The sequence below is a fragment of the Dipodomys ordii genome, unplaced genomic scaffold (genome assembly GCF_000151885.1).
Source record: "Dipodomys ordii isolate 6190 unplaced genomic scaffold, Dord_2.0 Scaffold57, whole genome shotgun sequence".
Lineage (NCBI taxonomy): Eukaryota > Metazoa > Chordata > Mammalia > Rodentia > Heteromyidae > Dipodomys > Dipodomys ordii.
In genome coordinates, this window is record NW_012267273.1 from 4,893,958 (window position 1) to 4,917,689 (window position 23,732).

A 23,732-nucleotide genomic window follows, 5' to 3' on the forward strand; every position below is an offset into this window, starting at 1 on the left:
TGCTGAGGAATTGAACCCAGGGCCTCAGGTATGCAAGGTAAGCGCTCTACCACTGAACCACCTTCCCAGTCCAGCATAATTACTTTCAAAAAGGAATTCCATGTATTGTTTTTGATAAAGTTCCTGAGTATTAATAATGTGTGAGCCAGGAAATATCAATCCTACAAACTCTTAAGTTTGCCAGCCAAAACTTACATGAATTATGCCATTAATACTATGATAAATTAACCAAATATATTGTAAACACAACCACATAGTTTAGAAACCATAAATAACCAGCATATTTAGTTATGTACCTCTACAAAATTTCAATGGGGAATTTGGCACTACCATACTTTATGGTATATTTATTATCTCAAACATAATATATGCAATAAGCATAAATACATGCTGACAAACTGTCAGAGCATGCATATGTGCAGCATATGCTTTTTGTGAATGATAAGAGGTGTTAGGCAATAAATCTAGGTAACGTCAGAGAATAGGAGCCCGGTTTTATTTCCTAGTGCTACCTTCAGTCAAACTGGATGAGACTTTAGAGAGATACTTTATCGAGTAGAACAGGTTTGAGTGTCTTAGCAATCTAATGTGTGAGTTCCCAAATCACAAAAAGTCTAGATAAATGAACAAGTGTCAGGCAGGTAGAACACTACACAAGATGGAGTCCAGGGAGACAATTGGGCAAAAGATGCACAAAAATTTCCCATAAAGTAGAAAATGGTACTTTCATAGCGGCAGACAGTTCCACAATGTCTAAAGGGAAAGGAGATAAATAGTTCATCTAGGAAAAAAGTACAGTACAATTCTCAGATTATGATGAAGGAAAACTTAGCTATTTAGTGAAAAAAATGTCTACTCTCACAGATTTCCATAGGATATTTCACTTTAGCAATAGAGAAAGCATGAATTGCAAAATTGAAAATATTTTCAAAAAGAGACTGAAATGGAAATGTGTGGAGAGAGGAAAGAAGATAGAAAGAAAGATAAATTTCTATTTAAAAGACATAAAAGAGAAAAATCAAGCCAGATGTCTAAGGCTTACGCAGGAAATCCTAACAACTCAGGAGGCTGATTTCTGATGATCGTAGTGAGAAGCCAGCCTACACAGAAAACCCCAGATAGTCTACCTTCAATTATCTTCCAAAAACTTGTAGTGGAGTTGTGGTTCAAGATGTAGAGAGCAAGCCTTGAGTGCTAAAGCTCAGGGACGGCATCAGGCCAAGTTTAAGTCCCAGGACAGACTCAGAGAATATAAATATAAAAATAAACATAAATATAAATAATATAAATAATTTAGTTCCAAAAACTGTAGCAGACTTTCACTCATGACTAAAGGGGAATGAGAAATCTAGAAAGTGTACATATTTGTTTAAATTTAAAATACACTGAGTACTTATTTTAAAGATAACATTGAATCAATATTTCTAATATGTAACTAGAGGTATAAGTAATATTCAAAACCTCTGTGGTAGTAAAATATATGAAAGAATTTTAAAAAGAGAGCTTAAAATATAATTACATTTTAAACTGTGGCTATAAATTTCCGAAATTATATCTATACTAATAAGTGCAATTGAAAGTTTAAGAGTAACAAGAAAAATCATTAAAATTGAAATAAGCATAAAATAGTAAATAATACAGTAAAAACTTATTTTTTTCTGAAAACAAAGGTTCTATTCCAGGGAAGACTGTACATGCCTTAACACCTTCACAAAGGAGGCACAGGGAGGAGGATCTTTGTCCAAAGATAAGCATGGGCAAAAATCATGTGAGCATATTTAACAAAAACTAACACTAGTCCTCACACATGGCATAAGTAGTTGAGTACATATCTCTATATGTATTCTGTATGTACTATGAAGTACATATCTCTATATGCATTATAAATATATGTAACTCTGAGTTTAACCTTTGATCCTTCTAATAAAAATAACAAATGAAACCTGAAGAGAAGAAATTTAACAGGAAAAATAAAACCTATAAATTCAAATTAATTAACAACATATTAGTTAAAAATCTAACCATATATGTGTATATATATAATTATGTGTAATATTTGTAGAAGGATAAAGCTTTAAACCATTAGATTGTCATCTTGGGCTAAGAGTCCAGTACTATGGATGTAAATCAGTCCTAAGTGAATGAAGCTTGTATAGCTTTCTGAAAACCCTTCTTTCAATCCTTTATACAGAAAATAAGGCCAAATTGTCTATCTATCTACCTTGCTGTCTAATTGTCTGCCTATCATCTATATATCTTTTTTTTTCTTGGTCCTGTGGCTTGTACTTTAAGCCTGGGCACTATGCCTGAAGTTCTTGTGCTTAAACTAGCATTCTACCACTTGAGCCACAGCATTTTCAGAGTAGTTTATTGGAGATAAGAGTCTCATAGACTTTCCTGCCTGGGCTGCCTTCATATAGTGATGCTAGTATATCAACTTCCTGATAGCTAGGATTATAGGCACTAGCCACTAGCGCCTGGCTAATGATTCCAAATTTATATTTGAAAACACAATTAATTTAAAAGCACAAGGGAACACAATGGATGACTCTACAAATATAAATATAAGAGAGTTCAGCTATTTTAATATTAGATGAAACAAATATTTGAATATGTTTCGTATGAACAATTGTCCCCTAAACAGTCCTATAATATATGTGAATTGATATTTGATACATAATACATTATTTTTAAGGCTAAAATGTAACAAAACCACTTTGAGTTAAGTGTTATAATTATGTGTTTCTTGCAAGGTGACAAACTATTCAAATAATTTAATTGGCTTGCCAAATAGAAATACAGAGAGTCTGGAAATGTCATGTAATCTTTGTAAGTAAATTGCCAAAACAAATTCTATTCTAGCACAGCTTTCAAATGCCTGCTATTATGTGGCATTAGTGAAGTTTGGATTGTTTTAAATAAGCTTTTCAAAGATTTCAGGTAGTATTTTCATTTCACTTTGAATTTTCAGCTGTTTTGATTCTGCTATATATTTTACTTTTACTATTGCTATATATTTTACTGCTATGTATTTTACTTTGATGATTACTGAATTCTTTTGGTGTTATATATATTAATATTTACAGACATATAATTTGATCAACTTTTATGATGAACTAAGTTCATATAAGTTAATAATTGTTTAGTATTTTTTCACTTTTATATACTGACATCATTTCAATATAGCATTTCATAAGGAAGATTGGGTATCACCTCAAATTTATCTGTGTGATAAATGTCTAAATTAGGATTTGTGACAGTTTGTAAGAGCTGTCTTAGGAGAACATAGAATTCTGCCTACCATTAGTACATGTATATACAAATGCACAGCTAATGTATTTTTAGGATATTTTGGTGAATTTCTGTGCATATGTTTCACAGGAACAGGCCATGGACTTATTTTAAAATGTTGTATGTAAGTGTACATGTAAATGTATATACACTCTCATATATATTTAGTACATTATATATTAATAATACACTTATAGAAGACATTGTATATATAGTAGGTATCTAGTAGCATAGTACATGCATACTATATATAGTATGTATATATAATACATAGAAATATATAATATATGTGTATATATAAATATATAGAAGACATTATATCTAGTATGTATTTAGTAATATATACTATATTTAGTATTTATATATAATAAATATTAATAATACATTTATATTAGACATATTATATCTAGCATGTATGTAAAAAAAAGTTCCACAGCTCAACTTAATTCAATATTCCCTTTTTATTTAAGTGTATTGTCATGAAATTTTTATGTTTCTTTTAAAAGTTGTGATCATTCATAAATGTGTACAAATTTTAGTATTCATTCCTATTACTTATTTACCCATACAGGTCAACATAAATAGGATTATAGAAAAGTTTTCTAACCAGATGTGGGTACTCATGGAATAAAGGAGAGCAAATAGAAAGCGTAAAAATTGTTATTGTGATTAAAATACTCTAAGTGTGAAAATCAAACTATGAAGTTTGTTGAAATACAGGAATGACTGTGGTCAATGTATGTTGAATGAATACATGCATGTGTTGAGTTGAACCCCTATGTACAACTATTGATGCTTACAAACATGTGGGGGAAAAACAACAAAGAAATAAAATAACTGTTGGTGGAGTTTGCACAAAAATATGTTGGGATTATAACTTGCTTAAATTTTTCATATTAAAAATTGTTAATTAGCTGTACAAAGATGTTACAATTCAGGAGATGAGTACAATGCATCTTGAGGGATGTCAACTTACCCTCAATCTCTCCCATCATTACCCCTTTGATCCTTCTCCCTCAAATTTCAAAGTTCATTTTTATATAATATACACTGAATATAATGACTACATTTGATTTTATATAAAGATTTGTTGAATATTTCTCATGGTAAGAATTATTTTGTATTAGATATATTTGATATTTGATATCAAATGTAACAATGATATATAAATATATGATGTTTAATGTATCTGAAAGATTTAAGTCACAAGCTGAGAAAATAAAATTCTTTGGGCCACTTAGAGCTTATTCAGTTGAAGTCTATAACTGATTAGCCACCATAATTAATGCAGACAGTTGAAAATGTCCTCATTCTCTAGGACTACAAAATGATCGAAACTCATGTATTTATTATCTAAGCCTTGAAAACAGCATTTCATTAAGCAATAATGTTGCCTTTTCTCAGGAAATGATACAGTAAGTTGAATTCTGGACATGAATAGTATTCAGAGCTACTAGAGTTACATTGCATTTAAGTTATCTCACCTGACATTGCAATGGATAGATAGATAGATAGATAGATAGATAGATAGATAGATAGATAGATAGATAGATGATAGATAGATAGATAGATAGATAGAACACTTCTACATGAAACTATCTGTTGAGTAATAAGCATGTGATTAGTAAGAAATAGCTTGTTTTGAAAAGAAACAAAACCATTAGTAAGAAATAAGAAATCGCTTGTTCTGAAAAGAAACAAAACCATTATATGTGATGTCATTTTATGTGATTCATGACAATTACATTTCTACATTTAAAAAGCTGAGTTAAGGCTGGGAAGCAGCTCAGTGGTAAAGTGCTTGCCTAGCAATTAAAGTTGCTTTGGTTTGATCTCCACTACCAAAAATAGAAAAACAAAAAGTATTGTTGAGTTAGAACCAAAGACCAGTGAAAAATGCTTATAACCCTAGCTACCAAGGAGTCTAAGATCAAAGCCAGCCTTAGAGAAAGGCTTGTCAGAAATAAACTCCAAAAATAACTGGTTCACAACGGTTATCCTAGTTGCTTAGGAGACTGAGATCTGAGAATCACAGATCGATAGCATCCCTAGTATTAAAATTTATGACATTGTAATCACCAATTAACAATAAAAGCTGAATATGAGGTGTTCTTTGAGTTGTTCAGCTCCAGTTTCCAGGGAAAAAGCCAAGTAAGAGGGTGAGTTCTTGAGTTCAAACTCTAGTACTACTGTACACATACACACACACACACACACACACACACACACACACACACACAGAGCAAACAGAAAAAAACAGAAAAAGTTGGGCTGCAGATGTGATTCAAGTGATGAAACACAGGCTAAGTGAGCATAGTCCTGGAGTTCAATTCCAATACTGAGATACACACACACACACACACACACACATATACATATATATATATATATATATATATATATATATATATATATACACATATACACATATATAGTTACAAATCAATGATTTTATATTGGTAGGCTACTTATTTATACAATGATAATTCAATTATGAAAATTTAAATAAGACAAGTACCTCCAAATAATTTTAAATTCACTGAAATAATTAAAATATGAGCTGGGTGCCAGTGGCTCACGCCTGTAATCTTAGCTACTCAGGAGGCTGAGATTTGAGGATCATGGTTGAAAGCCAGCCCAGGCAGAAAAGTCCGTGAGACTCCAATAAACCACTAGAAAACCTCCAATAAACCACTAGAAAATCTCCAATAAACCAATAGAAAACCGGAAGTGGCAGTGTGGCTCAAGAGGCAGAGCCCCTGCCTTGAGCTGAAGAGTGCAGGGACAGCGCCCAGGCCAAGAGTTCAAACCCCATAACTGACAAAAAAACCTAAAATATGTTATTAATTTATTAATTTCATGAAAATGCAAGTAATGTTTGAGATTTAAAAATGTGAAGAAATAACACTCTACATGAAACATTTAATTCCCTAAAAAAATTTAAGAATTATGTCTATCATACTACTGAAATTACTTTTTACCACCGCGAAGCTCAACTTTTTTTCAATAGAGAAGTCTGTAATATATTTTCCTGACTTTTATGTTGTATAACATCTCAGTTCAGTTCCTTTCTGTATTATGATGATAGTCCACTATACATATACAGGAAGACCTTGAACATCTGACAAGTGATTAGTGATAGTGATAGTTTGTCTAATATACATAGAAATATCCTAAGTAAATTAACTTTGAAAGCGAAGAATGAAAAAATATAATTAAATATAAATATTTCAACATTTTGGTATTTTGAAGTCATGTAAACTCTGTAGATTATATACATAGTAGATAATTTTAGTATAATTATATGAGTATGTACATTATATACATTTTAGATAATTTTAGGATAACTGTATGAGTGTGTTTTCTGCTAAAATGTGGCGATATAATTATTCTCATCACAATATGGTGTGAATCTTGCTTTACAAATGGAAGCAAAAAACCTTTAGAGAAATGTCTATGCATGGTGGCTCAAGCCTGTAATCATAGCTAATTCAGAAGATGAGGTAGGTGAATGAATGGCAGCCTGAGTTCAACCTAAGTGAAAGCATAAGATGCTAAATGAAAAACTCCAGTGACAGAAGATTACCTGAAAAGCTCTAGTGATTCAGGGCTTGTGTCACAAAATATGAACTCCTTATTTCAAGTCCTAATACCACTGTCAAGTGCACTTACGCAGACTCTCCCTCCCTCCTTTACCTCCCTCCCTCCTTCGCCCCCCATCTCTCACCTACACACACACACACACACACACACACACACACACAGGAGGGGATAGAAATCTTAGAAGTACATTTTTTCTCTTTCAACTTAGAAATACATTTTTACTCTTTCATCATTTCATCATTGTTAGCTTGTTTCTTTTAATAGTAGGAAATTCATAAAATTTGAATATAGATATCTCTTAATAAGAAGATACATAGTATGATAATCACAAAGACCATATTTAACTAATTGTATATTTTAATTGATCCATTTTTCTGACCTACACAGATTTGTAAAGTATGGGATTATTTTATAAAACTGAGAAAAATAAATCAACTTTCAACTCAATTTTTCAATACTAAACTAATTAACACAATTATTTATAATTTCAAGTTTTATGTCAGATATACTCAGCCTATTGATTTCAATACAGAAGTAAATTACATATTTATGAACAGTTGATTAGGATACATTTATAAATTGAACATGTAGCAATTCATTAAAGATAAAGACTGGGTTTTCTTTGGCATATATGTGTTTGGTTTGTTTTTTCTTTGTGAGTTTCAGGGTGTTATTGAGCTCAAGAAACTTTTGCCCCTGCCTCTTGCATGCCAAGATGAGAGGAACCTATCAAATATCCATTTCATTGTTTTAGAACACTTTTTTATTTTACTGACAATTAGTTTACCTTGCCAATATGTTTAACCGCAAGGAAAAATGGCAATGATAATTTATTGCCTATTAAGATGAAGTATTTTTGTGAAATATTAGATAATTAAGTCATTATTCCTCACACGTAAACAGAGGAAATTATCTTCTAGGGAAATAAACATTCAGAATTACCAATTTCAAGGAACTTCATAAGTAGTGACAGACAATAAAGGTGTCAGTTCATATATTATACATATGTTTAGTTTGCAAGATCAAGTAAAATGTCAAAATTAAATTCTGGATATTTTAGTTGAGGAGTATTATTTTTATCTTTTTATTTTTTATTTACTGGTTGTAGGGCTTGAACTCTGAGCCTGGGCCCTGTCCCTTAGCTCTTCAGCTCAAGGCTAGCACTCTACCTGTGAGCCACAGCACCACTTGCAGTTATTTCTGCTTATGTGGTGCTGAGGAATTGAGCCCAGGGCCTCATGCATGCAAAACAAGCACTCTACTACTGAACCACCTTCCCAGCCCAGTATCTTTAATTAAAAATATTATATTCAGATGAATGGGTGCCTACGCAAAGTGTTAATTTGATCTTTATATTATTATTTAATTGTACTGCTATTTCCTTTTTGTACCCTACTCCTACCTATTCACTCACATTGTTGACTCAGTAGATCTTTCATCAGTATTAGTGTATTTCATTCATGTCCATATGTATGTGCATCAATACATAGTTCCATAATATGAAGATCATGTAACAATGTAGCCCTAGAATAAAATTATGATGGGTTAAATGGTCATGTGATTTGTGCACGAAAATCATACAGGCATGCACGTGTGTACAAAGGCATTTGTATGGTTATATATGTATTTGCTTTGATATTTTCCCAAATGTTTGTTACTAGTCTAATTTGTGCTGCTAGACAAATTTTCATCCCATTACATCTTAAGCATTATATTTAGTTTGTCTTTCCATGTTTTTTCCTATATTTTAGCAGAATGTGTGGCTTCCTCTGTGAATAAGTAATTTTATTTTTATATTCACACTAAGTAAGGAATTAATTAACAAACTCTACCTAGGCTTCTCTGAGCCTTCAGCTTTATTATTCCTACCCTCTTTGTTGCTGTACCCTTTACTTTATAAATATTTGAGAAATCATTAGTGTAGTTTTTCATGGTTCAATGATACAATCTCACTCTGCATTGCTTATGACCTTCTCTACCTCATTTCCTTATTCACCATAGAATATGCTTGCTCATTTTGACACCAGTCAGAGTTGAGTTGGGTTTATCTCAGAATCATTTCTCTATGGCAGTAGTATATGACCGAAAGCTGTTGAATAATGGGAAGTCATAGGGATGAGGAAAGGAAGAGAAAGTGAGACTGTCAAATTTATGAAAGTACTATATATACTCAGGTGAAATATCATGGTGAAAATCTTTTGAGCAATTAGCATATACTAAAACCAATGAACGACATGAATATAAAACATCTTGTCAGGGACAGGAGATAGTTTGCAGTGACTATGAGGAGAATGAAATAAGAGAGGGACGGAGAGTGAATGTGGTCATGATAAATATGAACCAATAAAAACTTGTTGAGATTGGTATGGGAAGATGGGTTGTGAGAAATAGTGATGGAGAGTTTGAGTCTGATCAAAATACCTTGTATGCATATGTGGATATATCAACATGATATATATACTTTAGACTAATAAAATTGTGTAAAATAAAGATATCATATGTCTGTCTTAATAAGTACAAGAAAATCATTTTTAATGTGGGGAGTTAGATTTTCTTCCATATGTGCTCATTAGCCTCTTAGCAAAAACTGAAACCTGAACTATTGTTCCATTAATTATTGAATATATCCTTATTTATGTCTCTGCTTTAGTTTTTGCCTCTATCTTTGGAAATGTTTGTGTTGCAGGTGTCTGTATTTTTATTATTTAACAAACACACAATAAAATGTCTGTTCTGTTATTATTTTCTAGTGTAATATAAATTTTGCTTATATCAATTAAGCATAGTTTACATATTGCTTATCCTAGGATGAAATCATCCTTGGATACTGAACTGCACCTTGAATCTAACATGTTCATGTAAGTGTAAGTGACATGTGGAGAGGTGACACACAGACTTATAGAAAGAGAGATCAGGTGAAAATGAAGGTGAAGATTGAAGATATACCTCCACCAGCCAAAAAAGCAAGCAAGCAAGCAGGCAAGAAAAAGAAAGAAAGAAGGAAAGAAGGAAAGAAGGAAAGAAGGAAAGAAAGAAAGAAAGAAAGAAAGAAAGAAAGAAAGAAAGAAAGAAAGAAAGAAAGAAAGAAAGAAAGAAAGGAAGGAAGAAAGAAGGAAAGAAAGAAAGGGAGGAAGAACACCTTAAGTTATCAGAAAAGGAGCTCTTCCTAAAAGGGCTAGAAGCTGATGTTAATGACAATAAGGAAAATAGTTTTGCTTCACATTCTTGGAATGATTAGGTGAAAAATGCTTAGTTATTATTTTTTACCAATTTATTTGGTAAACGTACTAATGACCTGATCACCAATACCTTTATATACTTATTTTATATCTTAGCTATCTCTGTATCTACTTTATTGGTCCATTCAGATATCTGCTTCTAGTGTGTGCCTCTGTGTGTGTGTGAGAGAGAGAGAGAGAAGGGGAAGGGGGGTCTTGAGATCAAGGCCTGGGTACTGTTACTGAGATTTTTTCCACCTCAAGCCTAACACTACCAGTTGAGCCACAGCTCAAGCATGTGTGTGTGTGTGTGTGTGTGTGTGTGTTTCTGTGTGTGTTGCCTAGATATAAGAGTCTCCTAGACATTTCCTGCCCTATCTGGTATTGAAACTTGATTCTCAGACCCCAGCCTTCCCAGTAGATAAGATAATATGCATAAGCCAGGATATCTGGCAAACTTCACTTATTTTTAACTATTTTGTTTGCTCTCTCTTTTCATTAATAATAGTTATTTGTATATGCAAGATCTCAGTTTTGTCAAGCAGACATATATTTTGTAAAGAATTTCTCTTAGTGTATTATCTTTTCATTATTAAATAATAATACTTTTCCTTTCATCTATCTGTATTGAGGTTGATTTATTAATAATGTCCTAATTATATCATTTATTAATGCATGTGAGCCCATGGTTATACATTCTCCTATAAATACCATGGTGTTAAAGACAAAAGCAACTGTGTCAGGTAACATTCACTGTCTCAGTAGACAAAAAATTGCTTAATAGTGCCAACAAAAAATGCTACTATTTCTCACATAGTATTTAGTTCTTCAAATACAAGCTAAGACAGAAAATAGCAGTAACTATCCTTTAGTGTTTATATTCTAAACCTTTTTCCAAATAATTTTATATTTTACTGATAATATTAACTGTTTTAATTAAATACATTATTTAGGAATTATGAAATTTTAATAAAATAGTATGTTTACACATGCAGTAGTAAATATTAGTTTTTTCATACCTATACTTAATTTATAGCCTAATAATGAAGATAACTTGGACTGTTTCTTCTTTGCACAAGTAGATGTAATAAAATTTTCCTTGCTAACTCCTTTACAATATTGCTTAAGTTATCTAATAGTCTATTAGTGCTAGTCACACAAATGGTATAAAATATACCTCAATACATTAAGAACCTCCAACTGAATTGCATTTGAGGATAAGTTTATAAGTATAGTGATTCTATATAAGTTATTAAAAAGGACAAATTGAATTTTTTACTAAATATCTACCAACTCTATTGATTGCAATAATTAAAAGCAGGTATTTTATAAAATACCTATATAGTCACTTCAACCTGAAGGATATTTTAGCAAGCAATTTAATTCTTAATTTTATTGTATTAATTTGATTTATATTCAATAATTTATTGGCTTTCAATATTATTTTTCTCTTAAGCAATTATTACATATGTATCTTTTTATTGTAAAAATACTGTACAGAGGGGTTACAGTTACATGAGAAAGGTAATGAGTACATTACCTATGGAGCATTGTTGCCTCCTTTGTTTTTCCCTAACATCCCTTTTTTGCCCACCTCCCCAACTACTCCCCCCGCCTTGAAGTTGTAAGTTCGTTTTTCACATAGTGTCTTGTACATCTCATTGTTACAATGGGTCAACCTGTATCCCTATTTAAGCGTTTTATTTTTTCCCTTTCCCTCCCCAAATTAGAAAATTGTATGTACAAGATGGAGGACATCGAATCAAATACAGTGAGAATGAGTTATGCTGTGGGGGAGGAACATACAAAAGAAACAAAAAAATCGCATAGGACATTATAGGTATATTAAGAAGAACAGCAACAAAGATAAAACCGCTTGTGTCCCTCACTTGGGGTTCATTTCGCTTAACATCACCTTATGTAGTCATATGTACATAGCTTTTCGACATTTTTGGCTTTGTTCTAGACATATACTAGTTATTGTAGATGAGGAAAACTGTGGGATCTATGCTTCTTTGGGCCTTAATATAATTTTTTTCTAAGTCTTTCCATTTCCTAATAAATGGGGTGGTGTCATTCTTTCTGATGGAGGCATAGAATTCCATTGTGTGTGTGTGTGTGTGTGTGTGTGTGTGTGTGACATTTTCTTGATCCATTCACCTACTGAGGGGCATCTGGGTTGATTCCATATCTTAGCTATGTTAAATAATGCTGCAATAAACATAGTTGTGCTGGTAGATTTAGTATAGCCTTGTTTGCAATTGTTTGAGTAGATGTCCAAAAGTGGGATTGCTGGGTCATAGGGGAGCTCTATGTGGAGTCTTTTGAGAAACCACCATACTGTTTTCCAAAATGGTTGAACAAGTTTACATTCCCACTAACAATGCAGTAGGGTTCCCTTTTTGTTACATCCCCTCCAGCATAATATAATAAGGGCTGTATATGACAAACCTACAGCCAGCATTATACTTAATGGCAAAAAGCTAAAGCCATTTCCTCTAAACTCAGGAATGAGATAAGGATGTCCACTATCTCCACTTCTGTTCAATTTAGTATTAGAATGTTTAACTACAGCATTAAGACAAGATGTAAACATAAAGGGGATACAAATAGGGAAAAATGACATGATCTTGTATTTAAAAAATCCCATGGACCCCACTACCAAATTACTCGAGCTGATTTGAAACTTTGGCAAAGTAACAGGGTATAAAATTAACCCTCAAAAATCAGTGGCTTTTCTGTATGCCAACAATGAGAAGAGTGAGGCTGAAATCTGGAAAGCAACTCCTTTTGTAATAGACCCACAAAAAATAAAATATCTAGGAATTAACTAAAGAAGTGAAGGACCTCTACGATGAAAACTTTAAGCAATTCTTATGGATTATAATTACAGTTATGTTGTAATTCTACTGAAATGCCCTAAATTTGGACACATAATAAGATTAAATAATGACTTTATAGAGATTCTCTACTATGTTTAATGATATAAATTGACTCTAACCTGTAGTAAGCGTCCACAAAAAGGCAGCATCCAAAATTGGTATGTTGTGGATGGAGAATCAAATAATATCTACTATCTACTATTTAAATCTAATCTAATGTCTAAATTGAATAATATATGCTAATAATGATGTCACACACTGGGACAGTAGGTAAAATGGGCACATTTAAGAATTCCATGATTCTTATATCCTGATGTTCATCATGTATGTTCATCCTTGGTGAATACAGTTATCTTCACTATTGGAAGTCTTCTTAACTTTTTGTTAAGTAGCAGAATTACACCAAGATAGAAGATTATGCATAGTACATGAACATTACTACATAAGTATTATCACAAGTCTCACAGTTTGTTGTTGTTGTTTGTTTGTTTGTATATTATTAGATATAAAGAAAGATTCAGCTTTGTAGCTTACTGCTATATGGAAATTCAGTTAAGGTATTTCAAAGTCTTATTAAGTAGAAAATCTAATTAAGTGTAGAGCAGGGTAGGCAAATTTTATTTAAGAAATCCTTCATTTCTAGCCCCAAAATATTTCATAATGTCCAAGGTTTGTTTGTCAGTCACAAAATAATTATATTGAATATTTATTTACATCTGTGTCTATTTTTAAATTGACTCTTTTTGCATTCTGTGAGAGATGGGAATAATGTGTTTTCAACCACATTGATGTGTTCTCATTTTAATTTTTTTCATTTTTGAAGGAAATTCTATATTCTGGTGTATATTTTTATATTCTGTTCCATTAAAATTTTTTGTGAGGATTATGTACAGAGGGTTTACAGTTACTTGATTCAGGTACTGAGTATATTTCCTTTTGAACAGTGTCACCCCATCCCCCATTTTCTTCCAAGTCTCCACTTATGAAAGTTGATGATTGTTCCTAATCTTCCAGATCAACTTTTTTTTCTGATATAGTTGAACCTGACAGTGTGATCTCAAACTAAATGCAGAAATTCACTTTTCTTTCTCAAAAATTTTGTTTATTATGTTTGTTTTTATGTTGTGTTTTTCTATTAAAATAGGATTTTTTATTTTATTAACAAATTTCTACTGCATTGGGTAAGGAACTGCTCAAACCCAGTCTTTGTGCCTGATAATGATACTAAGTTTCTATGTGTTAAAGCATGATTAAATAGCTGTCCTTGTGAAGTTCATATAGAGAGGGGTTACAGTTGCATATGTAAGGTAATGAGTACATTTTCTGTGGAACATTGTTACCCACTCCCTCATTTTCTTCCACTTTCCGCTCTCAACTACCTCACTACAAGTTGTAAAATTCATTTCCAACATAGTGTCTTGTGAGTATTGCTTTTGCATCGGTTCAACCTTTGTCTTTTTTCTCACCTTGACAATAAAATTAAATTTTAAAAAAGCAAAAGAAAAAAGAAAAGTAAAATAGAAAAAAAATGGAAATAGAAATTCATAAAAACTATCTACCTTTGATTTCTATTCCATAAAAACACTTTTAGGGTTCTCAAATAATTTATTTATTTAATTTATTGATATCTTCTTCATATGTGTTCTTTTGTTACTAAAAATGATATTATAAGACTCAATTTCTAAATGTTTCTTCCCTCTCAATACTTCGTAATTAGGGATGTAGAAAATATTCATGAATCTATTTTACTTGAATTATTTAACAATGTATTATCATTACATAAAAAATAAAAATAAATAAAAAAGTTGAAAAAGAGCTATCCTTACTTACTTGGAATGTATCTCCAATGACATAAAGTAAAAACAGATTTAGGACAGCTGATCTCTGCTTGTTAACTGTCTTTGCAGTGAGTGAGAAAATCTCACAAGCACATTCTGTATCATAGCAGTACCCTAAATAATCTGACTGTGGTTATGAAATTCTGAGTTGGAAAGTATGTGTGTGTATACATACATTTATATGTGTGTGTGTGTATATATATATATATATATATATATATATATATGAGTCTTTTGCCATATGAAGTCTGTTTTTAGTTATCATTGAGTCTAAGATTTCAGATGGCATATTATTTATGACCCCTACATATAGTTACAATATATACATATCCTATCAGATACATAACAGATTTTTATAACAATCATTGTAAATATGATTTTTGGTTATGTTTCTTCTGTGAATTATAAAAAATTAAGTACAAAAATATCTGTAGTTCTACAGATAGGTGTTTTACTAATTTACTGAGTTAAGTACCTGTAAATATGTATATTTGACAAAAACTGGTAATTTAAATAAGTTGCCTGATTCCATTGGACCCTCAAGTTCATCGGGGAACAGCCTTTAGCCTCAATTTTCTTATTTGGAATATTAGAATAATAACCCACATTATATAAATTCAATACTAGATTTAAATTTAAGCATCTTAATAGCAACATGATTTTAGGCAAACTTTGTTTACTGTGAGTAAATCTATATTATAATACATGACAAAAGGGAATGTGTCATTTTTTGAGTTATAATATTAATCATTAATTTCTTCCACATCTGCAATAATTTCAAATATAAAAGTAACAGTAGAAGCTTTGTGAATACTAAATACGTATAATTCCTTAAAATTATACTGGATTTCTGATTTTTACATAGTGCTAAACAAAAATAAATTAGGTGATAGAAATTTTAAAATAGCTGTCATAGTATTAGACATTTAAAAAAGAATACCTTTTTTTTCTACCTCATTCAAAATTACTTTATGTGTGTTCATAATATGAAACTTGACTGGCTTCAAATCATGGTTGCTGGGTACAGTCAACATGGTTCAAGATCAGTTCCTAGTAATACATTTACTCACTTAAGCTATATAATTGAGAAGGAATAAAAGTAGTTCCTAACTCATAAGAGCTAACCTAATTCTACAGCTGGACTTCAATATCAAACTGTTGATGATCTTTTCCCACAGCAGGAATAACTGGAAAGTCCATTCCTTATATGTGCTCCATTAATCACTCTGTGACCACGTCTGAACAAAACTACAATATAGAAATGTCCTGAGATACAAAACTGACAACACATTCCCTTGGAGAAACATGAATGAATAATTGATGCATCTTTATCATTGCATTTCTGCTTTCCTTGGGACTGTCCTCTTAGTAAATATAATAAAGATACCAAACTACAATTGTTCTTCATACACTTTCCCTTGGTTCATTTCCAAAACACTAGTTAAAAATCAAATTCAACTTCAAGGTTTAATACCATCTTATAAAAATAATACACAGCTAATACTATAATTCAAGCAAAATTTTCATTCATGGGTTTCAGAAAACCTAAAGTGCACATGTGAGTTTATGTGTTTTTGTATTTTAGAAAAAAATAGCTATGTATATATATATATATATATATATATATATATATATATATATGCACACATGCTGTTTAAATTCATCAATTATATTTTGTCCTATTTTTCATAATACTCTTATATATGCCTTGAGATATATTTTTATTTGATAAAGGAATAATTATCAGATTGATTTAATTTTTATATTGTTCATTTATATTTTCCATTAATATAGAAAATTATTTTAAACAGATACTCATAACATTTAGGCCTTATGGAGTTCACAAATCCTATGTTATAAAACAATATGTTTGAGCAGGTGTGGACATATTTTATTAGTGCAAATTAGATTCTAGCTAAACACTGAAGTTTTTCTACAATAAACATTAGTTTCTTGATGCGACAATCCAGCTAAATACAATGTATGAAATAAAGAATTATAGAAAATTGCATGAACAATAACACTGAACAGTATAATTTATTGTAAAATAAATTCATAGCAGCAGTACTTAAGATTGGTAAACTTGTGAAGAAGAAAACAATGTGTTAGTAGAAATAGAAAATAAATGAGAAAGTAACATGATTACTTAGAAAAACAAATATATTTCTAACTAAGACAAATGATGGATTCATTAACTGACTGACAAAATCTTAGGTTGTTAGATGTTGTTCAACATTTAGATACAAGTTGCAAAAATCACAATCTAGACATGTTTCAAAATAGAAAGTAATAACACATGATAATGCATAAGCAGCATATTTTAAGTAGATATCTGAACAAAGAATTATGAGAAAAATGTCAAGACTGATGGATTAGGAGAAATTGTAATAAATTTTTATTGAGTATTTTAACTCAATTTCTTTCTTATTACATCAGAAAATAAATGAAGAGGAGACAAGAATAGGAAGAATTTGAAACACAAACTAGAAATCAAAGAAAGATTTATTATTAAAAAAACAATGATTTGTTTTTCTTCAATTCTCATTCCCTAAACAAGCTATGATGTTAGGAATAACATCATATATTTTTAAACAAGAGACTATTTAAAATTGGAAATCAAATTGTAATATTTGTACTCTGCCTTATGCAATTATATTTGCTCTGACTTTATACACAAATAATAATGAAAGTAAACACGTGGGACACACACTCACATACATACACATAAATATATATGCTTATTCATCTGCATCTCTTTCATGTTAGTTATTCCCAGGCTTCAGTAGCAAAGCAAAATATGAAAAATTTAAAGAACACATTCCATCCTTTAGAGCTACTTTAAATTAAGCATGTAATGCATCTTTATTACTTTTTAGCATGAAATTGTTCCTTTTTTCCAAAACCAAAGTTGTATTATTTTTAAACAATATTATTTTCATTTTAATTCATTGTGGTGTTTCTATTTTTCAGTTCTTTAGTAAAAATTAAGGCAGTAAGATTATCTTATTTTTGCTTTTGTAAGTAGGATTCATATTTGAAATGTCCACATACAATACTGTAATAACAATATATAGCCATAATATGACACCACAAAGAAAGAAAGAAATACTTTTGTTGGGTTGTATTTTGTTTGCTTGAGACGATCTCATTTCATTAGATCAAGCAATTCTTGAATTTAAGAACCTGATTAATACTGGGGTTGTAGGACTAAACTTGAAAGCAGAGATTTAGTGACATTTTAAAGATTATTACTTGTTAACATGAAAAAAACCATTTTCCTATTTTCAATTTATATCAATGAAAATTTGTATCACACTTAATGTGAGAGCATAAACTTATCAGTATACCTTAATGTTATTTGCAGAATCTTCTAACAGTAATTTTGTCTTTAATGCTCAAATTTATTATATATGGTTTGTGTTATGAAGTGAGAGATACAAAAATTTCTTCAAAATCCTTAATGATTGAACTAAGAGGAAATTAATAATATAAATCCTTTGTTATATTTTTACTGCTTTTCGGGTTTTCAATATTGCATGTCTGCTTTTGTAACAGTTAACAATATGTCTGTCTCTTCTACTAATATTGATCTTGACAAAGTCTTCTTTAATGGGGTTAAGGCCTGGAAAATTTTGAGAAGAACACTGGTCATTATGAATCAATAGATCTGTCTTCTTTCCAAGGAAAGTAATTAACAGTCTAGATCAGTTCCTTCCTCTCAATTTCTGACAAACATTCAACTATTGGTTACAAAATCTTCCTTTCTCTGTCAACCAACACACAATTCACAGCCCACCACTGAAGACAGACTTATAGATGACTACTCAGTAGAAAATTCCTATTCAGGAAGTGGGTGAAAAAGAAAGGTGACCAGCTCCTAATTGACATTAAATATAACATTTAGTATACAGAGAACTCCTCTTCAATAAATTCTATGTTTGACTGATTTTGGTCTTCTGATACCCTAACCATTGCTAATATTCTAAGGTATACTTACAAGCAATGTACCATGAGCTACTAAGGGAATCCCATAAATGTTTGCAGGCCCTAAAACAAAGGGGTTATTTCTACTTAGGGTAAATTTATCCTATAGAACTAAAAATTTACCAGTAAATATTGTGCAGTAAATTATTTTGATTTCCATTAGATATCACAAGCAATATTTGATCTATCAATGAACTCAATCGAAACTGTTAAGCATAAATTTTGTGTGGTCCAGATATTTTCATATATTTAACTTTATAATTTATCTCATTTAACTTTTACACTTTTGTTAATCAATGCTACCTTGTTTTTCTTATGCCTGAGTAAGCACCACCAAAATTATTAGTAATGCTACATATTTCTGCCTCATAGGCACTCAGAATACCCATCACAAGAAACAAAATATTTTGACAATATGGAAACATTTTAGAAAGAAAAATACATTTTTGTGATAGAGAAGTTACTGTGAGCTAGAATATAACAAAAATGTACATTTCACAGTCCTTTGAATAAGTTATATTACTTCTATATAAATGCTGCTATATCCACATAGATCAGGAAATATTAACTTATTAACTATTATTTTATAAAGCTTTGACACAAATAAGAAGGAATTATTTAAGTGACTATCTCGAGAGTTATGCTATTTAGACTTCAGTTTTAAATCAGTGCTCAGTAATAGATACAATTAGGATTCCAGAATGCTCCTGCTGACTCCTATGTGCCAGCCTGGATCACTACTCATCCTTTTGCATGTTCTTCACTGCTTCAGAAAATTGATCACCAAACAAATTCTAGGATTTGTATAGGCTATGTATAGGAAGAATGCACAGAACAGTTCAAATAAACTAGGGCAAAAGCTTCCGCTTCCTGCGATGACACAGCTGCAGCCACAGTTAACTAGTATGCTGAAGCCAGCTCTTTTCAGAGGTCTAAACTCAACCCTTCTCTGGTCTTCCCAATTTTGTTTGTAATGACTCAGGCTGCTAGTCTAAAACTAATGGTTGTGAGTTTATTTAAAGTACAGGAATAAATGAAAAGGACCAACCAGATTAAAAATTAAAAAACCGTTTGACCAATTGTAGGTTGTTTCTATCAGTTTCTTGCTGTAAAAGAAAAAGCATCCTTGAGCTCATAGGTAGTTTCATTTTCAGTCAGGAATTTATTTCCCTAACCACTAGACTTTCTGCATCTGGGCAATACTTCTGCCATATGGAAACACTAAAGCCATTATTGAAGGGAATATCTTCTTTATGTTTTGTTTTGAGATTAGCTCTTCCTCTGTAGCACAGACTGGACCAAAGTCTATATGTGGTCCATTCTAGCCTCAAACTCAAATTTCTCCCGTTTTACCTTCCTGAAAACTAGAAGAACAGGTATTTGCCTCCAGTGAAAAAGGCACAGATCTATTAATCAAGAGCAAAAAGGTGGTTTCTAAACACAATTTGGGTAAATTAAATTTTAATTATTGTTCTAAAGCTTCAAGTTAAATTTTACTATTATATTAATTTTTTTCTGACAACATTTTAACAAAGGAAATAAATAATTCTTTATAATTTATTAATAATTTAACCTTTGCTCTTCCTATTTTGGGACACAATGGAGTATGCATTTGAGTAATGATAGTATTAAATGACACATGCATTCATCACAGTGGTAGAAAAATATTGTTAAAAATGATCATGTGAATGAACACTGGGACATTATCACCCACATGTCTCTATGTCCAGGATTGAGGACTGAGATGTGTGGTGTATAATTGTCCAGTATTACCTCTGTTGTTAACCTATGCTGCATTGCAAGCTAAAAAAAAAAAAAAAAAAAAAACCTTCAACCTTTCATCGGCTGCAAGTGCATAATGAAATTAAAAATAAAATCGAGCTTTTCTCAGAGACCTTATCACCTATTCCTTTCTAGTTCCAGAGCAAGATTTTCATTTACCATGATAGCTACAATTCCAATCCTGTAATTATTGCTTATTACAATTATTGCAGTAGCATGCTACTTTGAGAGCTATTTCACCGAGACGTAAAAATGAGGTTCTGACCATCTCGTTATTTTAGGTCTCATGTCATAATATGTCAGTATAAGTGTTGATCTCTTGGTCCATGTCTGACATCAATTTGATAATTAAAATTCTGCGCCTGAAATCAGCTCCTCTTTTCTTCAGTGGTATGAGCAATTTGAGACATACTCTCGTTCATTTATTTTTTTCTTATTTTCCTACAGAATGGTTTGCAGAATGAATTCAACTAAGTGTGAAAATTGGCTAGATTTGACCTCATTTACTTGTTTGCTTTTTAAGAAAGAAGATTTTGGATATCTCAATGATATCATAAACTTAGCCCAAATTAAGTTTTCTCCTCTATGTAGGTAGAATTATTTAACTATATGAATTTCTTGGATGGAAAGAATTTTCAATGTGACTAAGACAGAAGCAGTTTTTCACAGACCCAAAAGCAAGAACATAGCTGTGTGAATTCATATTGTTCTTTTTGCCCTAAGGTTCTCACAGCACTTTTGATTTTAAAACTGAGCAGGCCTGGGATATGAAATGTCACCTGTTGTATCCTGTTTCTTAGCGAGGTTGATAAGTTCAGATACATCTAGTTAAGTTACTGGTACAAAACCAAAAACTTTTAATCAAAAGCAGGATCTAAACTTAATGTCATTTTTAGCCAATGCAGGCAGACAAGGTGAAACTAAAGAGCAGCCAGAGCACACTGCTTGGCTTGGAGCAGGAAGGGACCCATTACAATCACACAGGGCTGTGCCCTTTCCTTGCTCATACATTTGAAAATAACAGATTGAGGAATAAAACTCTGAGGAATTCAGTCCAACTTGCAGCACATTTCCCTAAAAGATTGCTTCAGCATATGTTTTCTGTTTTAATTTTTTTCCCCTAAGTAATAAATATTTGTCTGTTCTGAATCCTCAGAACTCAGTTTTGTCAGAAGGTCTGAGTAAGAGGCTGGAAGAGATAAGTTTTGTAACTGCAGCATTGTAAATTAAGGACAAGGAATAGAAAACTTCAAAGTGTACTCTGGTGGCATATGCAAAGCATTTTAAATTGCACACATATATTTGCAAAATATAAAACTTCAAGAAAATACTGTGAAGAATCCTTTTTATAAATTTTGAATAAACTTTCATACAATTTACTTTAAAAAGTAATATCAATTAGTGTCACTGTAAGGTTAGACGTAAGGAGAAATTATTTATATGTCAGTCTATATATGATTTATAATGGAAATATAGTCATTCGGGAATCTTGGAGACATTTCAGGGACCAACAATTTTATAGTCATGTAAATGGTATCTTACCTTACAACTGTTACCATCAAATTTGAGTTAAAAAAATGATCTTGAAGCTGGTCACCAGTGGTTAATATCTGTAATCCTGTCTACTCAGGAGGCTGAGATCAGAGGATCAAAATTTGAAGCTAGCCAGGGCAGACAAATATGTGAGATTCTGATTTCTAACTAACCAGTAAAAAAAAAAAAAAACGGACTTAGTGGCATGGCTTAAATGGTACAGCATCAGCCATGAGCAAAGTTTATGAACAAGAGCTGAAAGCCCTGGCATTCCCCCAAAACATAATTTTTAAAGTATCCTTGAAGGTATTTACATCTAATGTGCTGGACCTGTTAATTCACATCTGGAATTACAGCAGGTAGAATGGGAGAGAATCATAATTTGAGGCCAACCCTGCCTCCCCCAGAAAAAAAAATCAAAATTCCATCTCAGTAATTTGATTTGATTTGCATTTGTAATCCAAGCTCTTCAGGAAGCATAGGTAGAAGGGTCATGTGGATAAAAAGCTGGAAACCTACTGAAAAATAACTAAAGACAAAAAGATTTGGTGGTATGAATAAATTGGGAGAGCAGTTGCCTGGCAAATATGAGGAATTAAACACAAACTTCAACATTTCACATACATGGCATCAAAATTAAATATATACTTTTCTCTTACCTGACCCAGTTGATCCTTTTAAATATTTTGCCATTTATGTTTTGTATATCTTGAGCCACTTCCACAACTCCTATAATTATTCATATTATTTTACATCTGTTAGATATTCTAATTCTCAGACCTCCCACTTGATCTGTAATAGATATTCTCTATTCTCTGCTTCAAAATGGAATTGAATGCAGACTCTTTTATAAAAATTAAACTGTAATTTCATAGATCTTAATAATGTGACACAAACCTTTAACATGGCCATAAAACAAATGTCGAAAAACAAACTTTACAACTTCTATTGGGGGGAGGAAAGAAGGATCCGGTGGGGGCAGGAGGGAGAGTATGGGAAGGGATGGGAAGGGGAAACAAAGAGGAGGCAACAATGCTTGATAAGAAATGTACTCGTTATCTTGCCCATGTAATTGTAACTCCTCTGTATGGTATTCTCACAATAAAAAAAATAAATAAAAATAAATCAGCAAATGGGAAAAAATCTAACATTAAACGCTGTTTGTCTTCATAGTTATATCTTACATTGGCTCTATAAACTTTATGATTTTCTTTATAAAATGTCTCAGTATTTCCCAAGACACAAGTAAACCCTTTCCACAGCAAGACAGCTGAAATCATCCTCCACAGAATATGCTGATTCCTTCTTCCTGACTATATTAAAAAGTCCCCCAAAGAGGTCTTGATTTCTATATTAATTTCTTGTGACTGCTGCAAAATCTCACCAGAAACTCAGTGGCATTAACAAATTTTATTTTCGTGGTATTGAAGAGTAGAAATTGAAAATCAGCATGTTAAAATGAAGATGCTGCCGGGCGCTGGTGGCTCACGCCTGTAATCCTTGCTACTCAGGAGGCTGAGATCTGAGGATCGCGGTTCAAAGCCAGCCCGGGCAGGAAAGACCATGAGACTCCTATCTCCAATAAACCACCAGAAAACCGG